This window comes from Diachasma alloeum, unplaced genomic scaffold (genome assembly GCF_001412515.2).
Source record: "Diachasma alloeum isolate Michigan unplaced genomic scaffold, Dall2.0 Dall_scaffold_00313, whole genome shotgun sequence".
Classification (NCBI taxonomy): Eukaryota; Metazoa; Arthropoda; class Insecta; order Hymenoptera; family Braconidae; genus Diachasma; species Diachasma alloeum.
In genome coordinates, this window is record NW_021680452.1 from 707,931 (window position 1) to 722,437 (window position 14,507).

Sequence of the window (14,507 nt, forward strand, 5' to 3'; positions counted from 1 at the left end):
TTTTTTTTTTTTTTTTTTTTTTCGAACAGTAGATAATGATTGATACAGGGTTTGTGAGTGAGGCGAAAATGGTATACATTGTAAGAGATGCGGTGGTGAAGAGGCGAAGGAAGATGCGGTGATGAAGAGGCGAAGGATGAATTACCTATTTTCGCAAGCTTTTCGCTTGATTTCACGTTTACATGTGTGTCACGTAATTTCTACAAAACTTTTCTCTCCATGTGGTTCCATGAAAATTTCTTTGGTAGAAATGAAATTCTCCTCTCAACGTATATTCGGAAAAACCTGGCCTTCAGCCTTGATCTGATATTGTAGCGCCACAGTTCAATCACCCAAGATTCATACACGAAAACCTATATAAGTGTGTTCGAATGTTGGAGGCGTCCATCCACCCTTCTCCTTTATCCGTCAACTCCAACCCCCAAAAAAGGGGAAATTGACCGGTCCAGGGGTTCCCAAATCTCCCGTAATCTCCTAGTATTCAAATCGGATGATTTTCCTTATCAGAAACAAAGAAAAATGTAAATTAAATACGAGTTCATTTAAACCCGGCGAGGATCTTAAAAAATGAGAGAGGGGAAAAATTAACCCCGGGGCAACGAAGCGTCCTCTTCAATTACGGTAATGGACCCAGAACTGCTTTTATCGCCATGTCCACACATTTATTTTGTACGCGAAACAGAGTGCTCATATAACCACTGGCAAAAAAATATGAAGAAAGAAGGGTTGAGTTCGTAAAGGCAGGGGAGGAGACCCTGTGGATAGCGGATTGAATTGTTTTTGCAACGTTTAACTGGGCTACGCTCTCTCTTTACAATGTGGAAGTCAAAACCGTTATTCTTTTCCGTTCGGCTTTATCCACTGTTACTCGCTTCTTATGAAATTAACATTTGACTAAATGAAAAATCTGGCATTTATAGATAAGTTGCAGGATTGCAGGACTTGTACAGAGAAAATAAGTATCTAGTTCTCAAATCAAATGAAGAATTTTTCGAAGTATGTTAGCAAAGAATCCCGGAAGTGAGGGAAATATTTTCATACAATTTCTTCTAAATATTAGGAAAAAGTTTTTATTCTCAATCATTTTTAATTGGATCTAGTGGAATTGTAGTTGAATCAAGGGATGTTTCTTCAAATTTTCAGGAATTCTTCATTCTGGAATTGAGAAATATTGGTTTCACGAATATGCTCGTTCGTGAACTGATAACTTTTTCTATTCTAAATGATCTACTCATGTTTTCAAATCCATTGCCATTCGAAGTCTGCCACCTAACACATTGACTCAATTGATATTGATTAATGTTCACCTATTTGGGCATTTTATACTTATCTAATCATCTTAGTTGGAGAGCCCAAATCTGTCTCAATTCAGGAACACAATGATTCTTGATTTAAAAAATTTTCTCACTTGAACGAAGTAGGATTTTGATACTGAATTTTAGGGATTTTTCTTCTAAAGTTAAGTAACCAGTTTCTTATCCTCGGTACAATGCACCTTACACTGTTAGGGATTTTTTGAAATTTCACGGAAAATGTGGTAATAATTCTCATGAGACTGGCATTGACTCCGATTTAGCGGAAAAATGGTTGTGAAATTTCATACTTTAGAATTCAAGGAATTCATGACTTTTCCGTGGCAATGAGACAGAAATTTCGCAAGTTGACTGAATTTTTAATAGAACATAAATATTCAGAAACAAAATGAGATGAATTTTCCTGATTTTTCCGAATTTTCACAGAATAATTGAACTGAAAAATCAAGTATTCTATCAATTTTTAAATCATTCGAACAGAAAATCAATGAAATATTTGATTTTTCAATTATGTGATTTCCTAAAAGTGCACAAGCATCCCTAGTGGAAAATCCAAAATTATAGCATTACATACCTGATCAGAATCTAATATGATAACTTGATCAGTGTCTGATCAAGACCTGACCAAAATTTCCACTCGGGTATAAAATTGAATCAATTTGATAGTAAAATTCGTAAGTGTTCTAGTAGCTCAGATGGTAAGAGCAACCGACGCGACATTGGGAGGTCCCTGTTTCGATTCCCGACTAGGAAGTTGCTAATTTTTTCTCTCAAAAAAATTTGAATTTAATTAATGCCTAATGATGGTAGGCGGTGAAACCCTAGTGGAAAATCCAAAATTATAGCGTCCATACCTGATCAAAATCTGATATGATAACTTGATCAGTGAAATCTTTGGCTTCCGGATGGATGCCGCGTTTGGATTCAGCGTTGCGCCGACGTTTCGCAAACATTGCAGTCTGCATCTTCAGGGCTATGAGGTCCGATTCTGAGCTCCGATGTCTAGGGGTAGTCCTTATATGCCTTCCCTTGTGGTGGTGGGGGAAGGGGAAGGGGAGGGATGGTCAGCCAATCATATGTTTTTAATTGATCAGCTGGTCAATTAAAAAACCGGGAGGACGGTTTTCCAAATGGGAGACGGAGGAATTTCGGTACCACTTGATGGTCACGGCACCTTTTTAAAATCCAACTGTGCTCCCTAACTTTTTTAAAAAGATGCCGTGACCATCAAGTGGTACCGAAATTCCTCCGTCTCCCATTTGGAAAACCGTCCTCCCGGTTTTTTAATTGGCCAGTGATCAATTAAAAACATATGATTGGCTGACCACCCCTCCCCTTCCCCTTCCCCCACCACCACAAGGGAAGGCATATAAGGACTACCCCTAGACATCGGAGCTCAGAATCGGAGCTCATAGCCCTGAAGATGCAGACTGCAATGTTTGCGAAACGTCGGCGTAACGCTGAATCCAAACGCGGCATCCATCCGGAAGCCAAAGATTTCATTAATCATGGCCGCGAAAGTCTCAAAACTAACTTGATCAGTGTCTGATCAAGACCTGACCAAAATTTCCACTCGGCATGTTTTTTTAATTAGTCATTTGGTTCTGGAAACCCTAAGAATTTCTTATCTCTGCGTGAAAATCATGAATTCAGGGCCATTTGTTGAAAAAAACATTTTGCGAATATGTTCTTTTGACCGTTATAATTCTTTCAAAAAACAGATGACAACCCATTGGCCTAAGCAGTCTTCAGGTCTTCCCTGGAAGACGAAACGTTGGACTATCGCAAAGAATGCTTGAACTTTAACTTCCTTCCTACTTCTACAAAATTGCTTAAGACCGTTTAGACCAACCGGTTGTCATCTGATTTTTGAAAAAAAAAAAAAAAAAAAAGATGTTCGTCTGCGTTACAAACGTCTTTTTGTCACGTATCACTTTATTCCATCAAAAGTTGATTTGCAAAGTGGAAAAATTTCCTCTTTACATGTAAAATTCTTGCAATTACAAACAAACTTTCATCCAAATGTCACTTTCGAATTCTCAGGGTTTGCCTCTTTCAAAAAAAAATTCTCAATTATTATTCCTCGGAATTGTCTTTAAGATAGAATTTTGTTCTACCAGTTTCTCCAATAATTTATACAGAAACTCTCTCAAATAAAAAAGTTTTCCTTATTTATGCGAAAAATTCAGAACCCAAATTGAAATGCAGAAGGACATTTTCCTACTACTAACGAAAAAAAAGAGATTTCGCTACAATCTTTCTGAACAGGCATCTCTAATGACTCTAATCACAAAACCCAACGAAAAATTGGCGTTGCAAAAATGCTCTAAAACGTTCACAGCTTCAAAAAGTGAATTCCCAAATCTGTTAGAATCCGCTGAAAGTAAGAACATTTTCCAAATTGATCCAATTCAAAAACAAAGAAAACGGTATGAATCATGACACGCCCACTTTCGCGTGTTTCACCCCAAAATTTCCTCGGTAGAATATGAACTCCTCGATAAATATTTTCCCCCGAAGTGGATATGAGTGAGATAATTAAAAGGATTTTCCCTGTGTATTTGAACAGATGAGAAAGGGCCGCGAAGCAAGAGGCTGGCGACTGGTCAACTCTCTCTATTCTTTATTTAAAATCTGCGGATGAAGGGTAGTGATCGGCGTTGAAGGTGAGTTTTGGAACCCAATGTCCAGCGGTCCGGCTAGCGGAGATACGAGTATTGATCTGGTGAAAGTGTACACCCTCAACCGTCGACCTCCTTCGCCTCAGCCTCAGCCATCTCCTTCCCCAACCCCCTTACCTCCCCCATCCCCTCACCACTCACTAACGCGCGTATTTCTCTTTCGTCGGGAGGAGAGACGAATGGAGAGTGGGAGAGAGTTAGCGGTATAACGTGGGGTGACCGAGGGGGTGAGGAAGGGTGAGAAGAGGGAGAGTTGAAGGAACCCAGGGAAGAGGCATACACAGTTGGTGTGGCCGAAGTCCGGCTTTTCCATGCCCCCCAGCCACCCCCCACTAGGAGTTACGCACGTTCCACTCTCGCTTCCCAGTCCCTCACTCACTTCTACCATCCACCATCGACCTCTCCTCCTGTTTCTCCTCTTCGCCGTCTCTTAGATACTACCCCCAGTGGTTGCCAATTTTCGGATCCTGGAATTTGGTTGAAAAATTCGATATTTTTGGCATTAGGATGTGCTGCGTCTAGGCTTCGCCGTAGGTCAACCTTTCCCGGGAGTGCATACGACGGTGGGGGATGCGCTATACGATTGAGGGATGATGGTACATTGATGAGGAGCATTCATGGCCTAGACCTTCAGTCACATATACTGACTATCACATACTCGCTGCCTTGTGCTTGTCTTCTTCAAATAATTATAGTGATGCTGCGAGATACTTCACAAGACAAAACTATGGATAGATGATCTCGGTCTCATGGCCAGAAAGGACAGGAAAATCTTCGCTCTCGTCTCAGTCTCGAAATACGCAGTATCGACTCTTCTCGTGATGACTCCGAGTCAATTTATCTCATCTCGGTCTCAAGTTTTTCATGTTTTTTAATCTAGAATTTCGGTTTCTGTCTCGGTTTGTCTCGTCTCGGTTTTTCTACATATAAAAAACGTGAAGATGAACTGACTCGGAATCATTACGAGAGGAGTCGATACTGCGCGTTTCAAGACTAAGACGAGATCAACAATTTCAGGGTTCACTGAGACCGAGACAATCCCTCCAAAGTATTGTCTCCTAATGTCTCGTGAAATGCCTCGCAGCATCACTAAATAATTCACTTCTCTATTCACAGCTAGTCTGCAATCCAGATTAATTGAATCACTCAGTCATATTATTTGAAGAACACTGAGGGAAGAATTTCTTCATATGTCGACCATATTTACTTGAGAGAAGTAAATTATCTTCAATGGCTTTAGGGCTGCGCACGAGACACGACGAGACGAGATTTTCGAAACAATTTTATCCGCTGTATTTTGTTTTTGTTGCTTTGCAGGAACCCAATGAAAAAAAGGTGGAAAATTACCCAAGTATTCTTATAGAAAAAGTTCGAAGAGAATATGCATATAGATCCATCGAAATTTATTGCCGTTTTCCTATCGGCATAGGAATATAATATAATAGCTCATAGAATCAGCGTAAAGAAATAATAGAATTTTGACGAGAATTCCCTAGAATTTTAATAGAATCCCAATAGAATTTCTAGAGAATTCCAATAGAATTGTCTAGCGAATTCGGGAAATTTTTCTATTGAATTTTACCATACGTGTCATTTCACTAGTTCTTCATTTATTTAGATAAAACTTGCAGAATTTGCATTTTGGAGTAACGAGATCGAAGACGCGCCCCACGTGCTCGACAATTTCGTAGATTTTTCATGATTCATGACGTTATTATTTGAGTTGATTGGAATCAATGTGTTCTTGCACGGATACGAATTTCTATAGTATTACTAAGGAGAAATTCGTGGAAAGCGATGAAAACTTCTATTGAAAATCCAGAATTTTTTTTTATTGCAAAGGGATGGAAATTTTCATCGAGAATCAATAGGAAATACGGCGAAATCTATGAAAACTTCAATTGATAATCGATGCATACTCCGTTGGAAATCACCAACACCAACATCATCAACACCATCAGTAACATCGACATTATCACCAAAATCAGTATCATCATTAATGTGATTTCTCTTTCACACATTTAGGAATAAACGTGTGACATCTCCTTTTTATGTAAGATGGATCATCATAACGGGTCACACCCACTCCAACCCACTGCTAGCAACCAACAATCTAGACGAATTTTGCAATTGTTTAATCATCTTCCTTATGAGTGATTTTGTGAACGCTGAACGGGATCACATTACAGTTTTATGGAATTGTTTTCTGCAAAGATTATGACCCATTCTGTGAAAAATTGCGTATTTCATTGGATAAGCTCCACTTTCACAACTGGCAAATTAATAATTATTAAAGTTGATTGAAAAGTTTGAAAATTGGTTCTTCAGAAATTTACACAATGAATTAATTAACCAGTCCTTCTTTTCCATTTCGTTTCAATATCTGAATGTATGAAGAAATTAATTCCAAACTCCATTTCACTTCTCTCAACTGAGCTCATAAAGTTCCTCCGGAATCCTTGATTCATAATACTCAATTAAAAATTTCAAAAGTTTCTTTGTGAACTTTGTGATACGAAGGAGCATTCGAATCTTTGAGTTCAAGAACTTGGCGAACTAATCGCTGAGTCTCCAATTTTCCGGATGACCGGAAATCTCCATACACTTGTGATACTTTTTAACTCGATTAGTCTCATTTCTCATATTGTCGAGAAATAGGTTTGGAATTCAGCAGATTCCGATCGCTGACTGTTGATAATGTCAAAGGAGCCGTTTTTCTGGCGTCTTTCATAGTGTTATCTTGTTAGGGTGCGTTGACTCCCTTGGATATCTGGCACGTGGGGGAGAGAAAAATTGATGGAGAAATCGAGAACCTACCCCACGCACCATCGGTCATAGTCGAGCCTTCATTCTTTCGGAATTGTGCAAGGCAAGACTTTCTTTGTACATTCTCCATTCCAGTTGAATGTGAGACTGAGTTTTGAAAACTTTATCTTCTTTATTAATATTTCATTACAATATCAATGGATAATAAAAGAAATTGAATTATGATTTTTTTCATAATGGATAGTAATACCAAATGTATTTTTCATTGATGCTAATGAGAAATGAAGATGAAAAATGAAACAAATAATGTTTCAATCAATAATGGTACAAAATTCATCTTCCTTTTTATACACCCAAAGAAAAATGTGCTTTTCACCAGTACCAACCGCTACATGAGGGCAGTTCACTTGTGAAAAATTCGAAAAATACTTGTCCCTACACTGATATAACGGATTAGTTATTATTAACGAATGGATTTTAATCTGAGGTTAGGGTCTATTCGGTCTCACCAAATGTCATTCGTTAATAGTTAACGAATGTATATTTGAGGAGCCTTGTTTGACTTGACTTTCGTCATTCAAGTGAACCATTCGTTAACTATTAACGAATATTCATTTGGTCATATTCAACTCTACCATTCGTTAATAGTTAACAAATTTCGTTTGGAATAAATGAATCATTCTATCAGTGTAGTACTTTTTGTATCCTTGAGAGAAATACCACCTCCGCTGGTCAAGTAGGGGAGAGTGGGGTTCAATAAAATAGTCAAAAAATGACAGTTTGACGCAATTCAAGCAAAAAAATTTTCTTGTTAAATATTTTTTTTATTAACGTTTGTTTAATAACTTTTTTTATTCTGGGAGTACAATGAGAATGATAATTTTCCGTTCAGTAGAATGAAAAATTATAAAGTAGTTTTGACGGGAAAAAAAATTGTCAGTAGATTAATTGAAAACAGAATAAAACTGCAAAATCCAAAGGGGGAGACTCAGAGGGAGAAAAAGGAAAATGTGACGATGAATTTCAATCGAATGAAGAAAGAAAAGTGTAATCGGCCTAATCTAATCAATTGAATTATAAAACGAATAGAGAATTATTATTCTCATCAGTACTCCCAATAATAAAAAAGTTGATAAAAAAAAATATTTAACAGGAAAAAATTTTTTTGCTTGAATTGTGTCAAACTGTCGTTTTTCGACTGTTTCATTTTGCCCTGCTCTCATCTAGAAATAGTATTGGGAGGTAGTAGCTTCACTACTTTCTGCCAGCACTTTTAATACTTTTACAAGTACCAAAGACACTGGTAACAAATAATTTTTGAAATTCTCTCAAGTACTTTTATGACCTAATTTCAGTACTTTGAATCGATTACTTCATTGAGAAAAGCGAATATTATCGACGGATAAGATGGGCTTTCTTGAGCATTTTTGTAAATAGAGGTATTCAGGAGAAAATATTTTGTAGGAAACCATTAGTAGATTCTGATTTTTATGGGTGCTTTCCAAACCGAATTAATTTCCAATTTTGAGTATCGTAATTTTCGTTCTTGAAATCGTAATTCACGTTATTCTAACCGTAATTTACCATCTCAGAAATGTAATTTATCCGTGTGAGAAAATCGTAATTTACGTTTTTGAAAACGTGAATTATAATACCATTTCAAAAACGTATTTTACCTTCACATTTTTCTGTGTTCACTTGTGCTCCAACATTTGGATCTTTAATTGTAATCTTGAATGAATTCCTGAAAAAAATTATGAGTATTGGATTCGAGTACTATTGCTACTTATATTGAGTTCTGTCGGTACTTTTGAAAAGAACCAACCAGGTACTCAGTACAAGTACCTTTGTTACTTTTCTTGAGACGAGACGAGAATTTTCCGCACGGAGAAGAAAATCGTAAAGACAAAAAGGTTAAATTTTTAGAGATTCTCAAGAGTAGACTTTCAACTCTGAGATACAATGTTTCAGTCAATACGCGTGAAATACTTGAGTTCAGAACGAAATCTTGAGGTACGTGATTTTGGAAATGTTTTCTGAATTACGTTTTCATAGGACCCATCAATTTGTAACAATTAATCCGAATAAATTGTAACTCAGTCTGATATATACACAGGTAGAAAGAGTTTTGATTTTCAAGGACAGGCCATAGCTTTTCAGGAATGTATCCTCAACTATTAGAGATTCGCTACACTGTTAGAAATTTATTGAATTTCAGTCGCAGCATCATCTGGATTTTCGATATTGGAGGTTGAATTCAATTTCAAATGAATGCATTCACTAAATTTCTCATTTATCTTGAAAATTCAAGAAAATTGGGTTTTACATGTTGAACAATCATTGATTTTTCAATGAAAGCTTGAATTTTTAAACTCTTCGTAAAAATTGAACATCAAATACAATTCAATTTTCAATAGATTGAGAATTCAGTAAAGTTTTTCAGTGCCGTATGGACCTGAAAATCAAGAATTACTTGAATATGCATGAAAATAACTGATTCGTCAATAAAGGAATATACAGAAACTCCATGTAACTTTGTCGTTGTTAAAAATTTCAAGCTTTTTCACTTGAAATTTCAAGGGAAATTTTCTAACAGTGTACACTGTTAGAAAATTTTCACAATTTCATGATATTATAGTGAATCTCATGAGAGTGACATTAAATCGGATTTAGGGAAAAAATGGTTATGAAATTTGAAATGCAGAAAAATCATGAATATTCAGATATAAAACGATATGAATTTTCAAGTTTTCCCTGAGTTCTCCTGGTTTTTCTGAATTGTCACAAAATAATTGAAATGAAAAATCAAGTATTTTATTGATTTCCAGATCATTTGAGCAGAAAATCAATGGAATATTTGATTTTTCAATGACAAGATTTCCCGAAATTTCAGTGGAACTTGAACACAATATAAATTTCCGGAATTTAGCAGGGAAAATTCAGACGAACATTTTTAGCAGTATAGTGAAATTCAACCAGTACTAAATTCTGAAATTCAGTGATTTTGTCACCAAATTTCAGTGACCCCACTAATTGCTGACCTATTTCTAAAAATCAGATACATGTCTCTGAAAATCAGTGACATGTTCCTGAAAATTGAAACTTTTGTCTCCGTGTGATGCTTGACCAGCTGTAAGAAAATGCTCCAACTCTTACATCATCTGATTTCATTTTCTGGAATCAACAAATTTCGACCCAATCCCTCACAAGTTGCATCGCCATCCTCACAGGGAGAAGAGAGTCACCATAGCGTCCCAGTCCCCAAGACTTTGACCCACATCATATCTCTCGTTTTGGCTTTTGCCGCCGTCTATGTTCCTTCGCAGCCCTCACGAGACTATTATCTTAATCCTATACATCCGCTTTAAGACACAACTCCCTGGAGGTGGTTTGAGCTTGGAAAAGAAGGATGAGTTCAACCACGCGCTTTCTCGTTTTCCCTTTCCTCGGTTCTTGAAGAAGAGGAAAAAAAAAGAAAAGCGGAAGTAAAACTCTCGATAGACCTGACGAGTATCGCTTGAGTCTCCTCCCTCCCCCATCGACCCCACCCTCATCCGGACTTTCTCTTCTTCCCGTTCGCTCGCCTCTTTTTTTACCGATGGGTAAATCTGTTGGTTAAATGTATTGACCCCAAAAAATTTGCATTATTTTGTTTTTCATCCCCATTCAATTATACACATGGAAAAAACGGTAGAAAAACTACTGCCAAATGGGTTCATTTCGATGGAATCGAAGGAAAAACGGACACTTCATTGCGCAATACAGTAATTTCACTGCGAAAGTTCATCTCTGAATTTCAGATATTTTCAAAAGTGCCGAGAAAATTGGAATTAAACTGGTTCGAATCGTGCCCTAGTAGAAATTCCATTGCCTAGAAACGTCGCAGGGTAAGTTGGCGTGCGACATTACCTTTCGCGGCCAGGTACCTCAGAAAGGTACGTAGCAGTGTCGCTGAGACAGAGCTGCGCGGGTTTTATGCGGGATAGACCTATCTGTGTCCTCCCTAACCTCAAATCCCATCAATTCACAATCTTCAGATTATGCATATTAATTCAAATCAATTATTGAAGGATTAACGTTTTGTTAGTGAATAATAATCTCTCCCAACTAATTGATGACTCCTATTATCGATAACATGCAAAAATGGGAGCGCACCGTGTCAGTGTCGCATAGGGTTCCAGCAGCGACCTAGCCACGGAGTACGGCAGCGCACTCTGTGCGTGAATGTCGTTCCAACAGACAATGTCGCAGAACCATTGCAGAGCAATTTCTACTAGGGTGGACGCACATCCTAGTTTCCTGTGTCTCGAGAGCCTAACTGACTACATTAGACCTATGATGATAATTCACAAATTGCGTTTTTAGATCCATTTTCAGACATCAGTCCCACATTTTCAAGTATTCAGATGTTTTTTGTTATTTGTTATTTAGCATCTTATCGGTCACCTCATGAGAAAAAAGCTGAAACCCGGGGACGAAAAGTTAAACGGGCCAAGATTGAGCCAATACTGGCAATATCATGCAGCTCATTATCAATCTGAAAATGTAGGTATGATAATAAGTTTCTCCAATATGTTCAGGCAGAAATGTAGAAAAAATGAGTGGAGATACGACCTCCTCGCTTTAAGAAACTCGGAAAGTACCTTTTTGGCGTTTACGACTTTTTGCTTTTAGACACACGATATGAGGAAAAACTTAATAACTTATGAGAATGCAATGAATTAAGTCCTTTCGAATTTTTTTTCGGTAATTCGTAGGGATTAACTTTTGGCTGGTAGGGTAAGCTACCCAGTAGATGGACACTGCTCTGTAGATGGACGAGCTACTTTTGGATAGGAAATTACGCAAAAAAACACTGAAATGTGAATTGTTGCTTTGAATTTTCACCAACTGTCGTGATTCATAACCCCTGAGTGACGATTTCTTTTAGATCAATTTTTTTTTCATTTGCTAAAAAACAAACGTCCATCTACTGGGCGGTTTTCTTAGGCGTCCATCTACTGGGCAGTTTACCCTATTGTCTTGAGAAAAACTTCATCGTTGCCGAATTCACTCTATACTCCCATGGCGTGTTTAGCGAGTGTCCGGCAACGTTGCGTAATAGAGAATTTGATTTAATATGGAAAAAAATACTTTATCTGTTGGAAATAATTCGCTTTCTTCAGGAATTTCGGACATGTTTTCTGAAACTATTATAAATAGAGATTTCAATTGTTAAAATCATTAAAAAAAATTTTTTTTCGCTATCTAGTCAATGGCAATTGAAGGAAAACGACACGTTCCCGGGGCCGAATTGCCGATGCTATTGAATCGGCCAAACCTTGGCGACCCACTCACGGCCAAGCATCGGCTTTGCACTGGCATGCCAAGTCCCGGCGACCCCTTCACGGCCAAATGTCGGCTGAACGTCAAATGGCCATTCGTCGAATACCAAGTCTTGGCCAATAATTGGGTAAACTTCAAACACCGCAACTTGATAAGGGCTCGGATTCGAATTTTTTTCAATAACTAAGGAATATTACGAACATTATCTATGAAAAACATGAGGACAATCGTAAGAAAAACCAATTTTTTAACGATATTCCTTAAATGACATGGCGGCGAATCTTCGCGGAGATGATCCAAGTCGCAGGGTTGCGTATGATCATCAGAGTAGGGATAAATTCAGAAAATTAAAAAATCCTGTGGCACGTCGCAAAATTTCCCGTGCTGGGATTTGGATTTTTTCTGGTTCCATGAACTGAACCCAATTTACCGTACTAGCACATTAATTTTTCTGAATTTTTTTTCTCCGTTCATAGTTCATTTTGATGGTTTTATTGACTTCTTTATAATGAAACGGAGACAAAGAATTTCTTCTTGAGAGGAAATGAATTTTTCTCTCTTGAAGAAATTCTTCAAACGGAAGACGAAACGAAGGGAGAGTCCACACTTTCGAAGACGGAGGAGTTCGATCGACTCAGTTGAACGGGAGATATGTACCGGCCCTATCGTTAACGTCTCCCTGACCAACCCCTAGCAGAGTTCCTCCTCTTCATCAGTCCCCTCTGAAGGCAGTAGAATTGTTCCACGCGGTGTCTTCATTAATTCAGTCTCTTTCGAATGGGAGACTTTTTTCCTATTTCAACGATGGAACACTTTAAAAATAAATATATTCCCTAGAGTATCTCAAAATTCAATGAAAATATTTCGAGGATAACCCGAATGGGTTAGAATTAGAATTAGGAATCTCGATAGTATTCTGAAAAAATTTATACAGAAGAGTTTTTTTTTCCAGTCGCTGCCTACGGCCGTTATGACAAAAAATATTGTTCATCACAGGGCCTAAAAAAACTTTTCGAGCTCAACAATTACAACCCTCGCCTTTGGCTCGTGCTGCAACCCCATATTTATCGGACAAGTTTTTTTCGCCCTTCTAACGAAATGCAATATTTAGTGCTCATATTAATTTGCAATTAATAGTACAGTACACGAAGAGAACAGATGGATAAAATTTACCTTGAAAATCGTGACAAATTTTACTATACGAATGGTAATCGTGAAGCGAAATGTAATTCAGTGAAAAAATACTGGTTTGTAGTGGATATCTTACGATTTTCTCGGTAAAAAAAATACATCTATAGACGCAAAAATTATCGTCCTGTTGAGTAAAGTTTCCGACACCGACAGAGGATTGTTTGTTGTATATGGGGTATTCCATGTGAACTCACCCAGGTCAAAACCCTCACCATCGCCAATCATATTGCCGATTTTTCCTGTGGTTGTCCTGTGGTTGATATGGAAAAATATGACTTCTCAAATTTTTTCAGATTTTTTGAGGCATCCTGTGAGCAGCCATGTTTTTTTACAAGTTTTATCTTCAAATGCCTGTAACTTCCGTAAAAATCAACCGATCTGAGTTTTTTTTACAAAATGTGCGTCTTCGAACACACTTTCCATATAAAAATATGCAAATTTTCTTCAATTCGTACTTCCATCGATTTCCTCAGAAAAACCTCAAAAAACTTCAAAAAACGAGTCGTTTTCAAAGTTGGACCCTTTTTTATTTTTCAAAAAATTTCAGTAAATATATTAGACCAAAATAAAATTTTTCACCAAAGACCAAAGTGGGATCTCTATTAGAACATACCACTCGGAGAGATTTATTGTTAACGAATTTTCAAAAAATCATCAAATTGTTCCAGATTCGAATATAATGCAGTGATTCTTCAAACGGTAAATTCAAATAGTGCTTCTGCGTTCAAATGCGAAAAGAATTTTGAAATTAAACAAATTTTTCATCCCGGATTCATATATTCAAATTGGAAATGACGGCCACGAAATGGAAAGCCCACTTTGGCCTTTGGTAAAAAATTTTGTGTTGGTCCAATGTATTCACTGAAATTTTTTGAAAAATATAAAAAGGGTCCAAGTTTGAAAACGACTCGTTTTTTGAAGTTTTTTGAGGTTTTTCTAAGAAAATCGATGGAAGAACGAATTAAAAAAAATTGGAATATTTTTATATGGAAAGTGTGTCCGAAGACACACATTTTGTAAAAAAAAAAAAACTCAAATCGGTTGATTTTTACGGAAGTTACAGGCATTTGAAGATAAAACTTGCAAAAAAACATGGCTGTCCACAGGGTGCCTCAAAAAATCTGAAAAAAATTGAGAAGTCATGTTTTTCTATATTCAACTACAGGAAAAATCGGCAATATGATTGGCGATGGTGAGGGTTTTGACCTGGGTGAGTTCACATGGAATACCC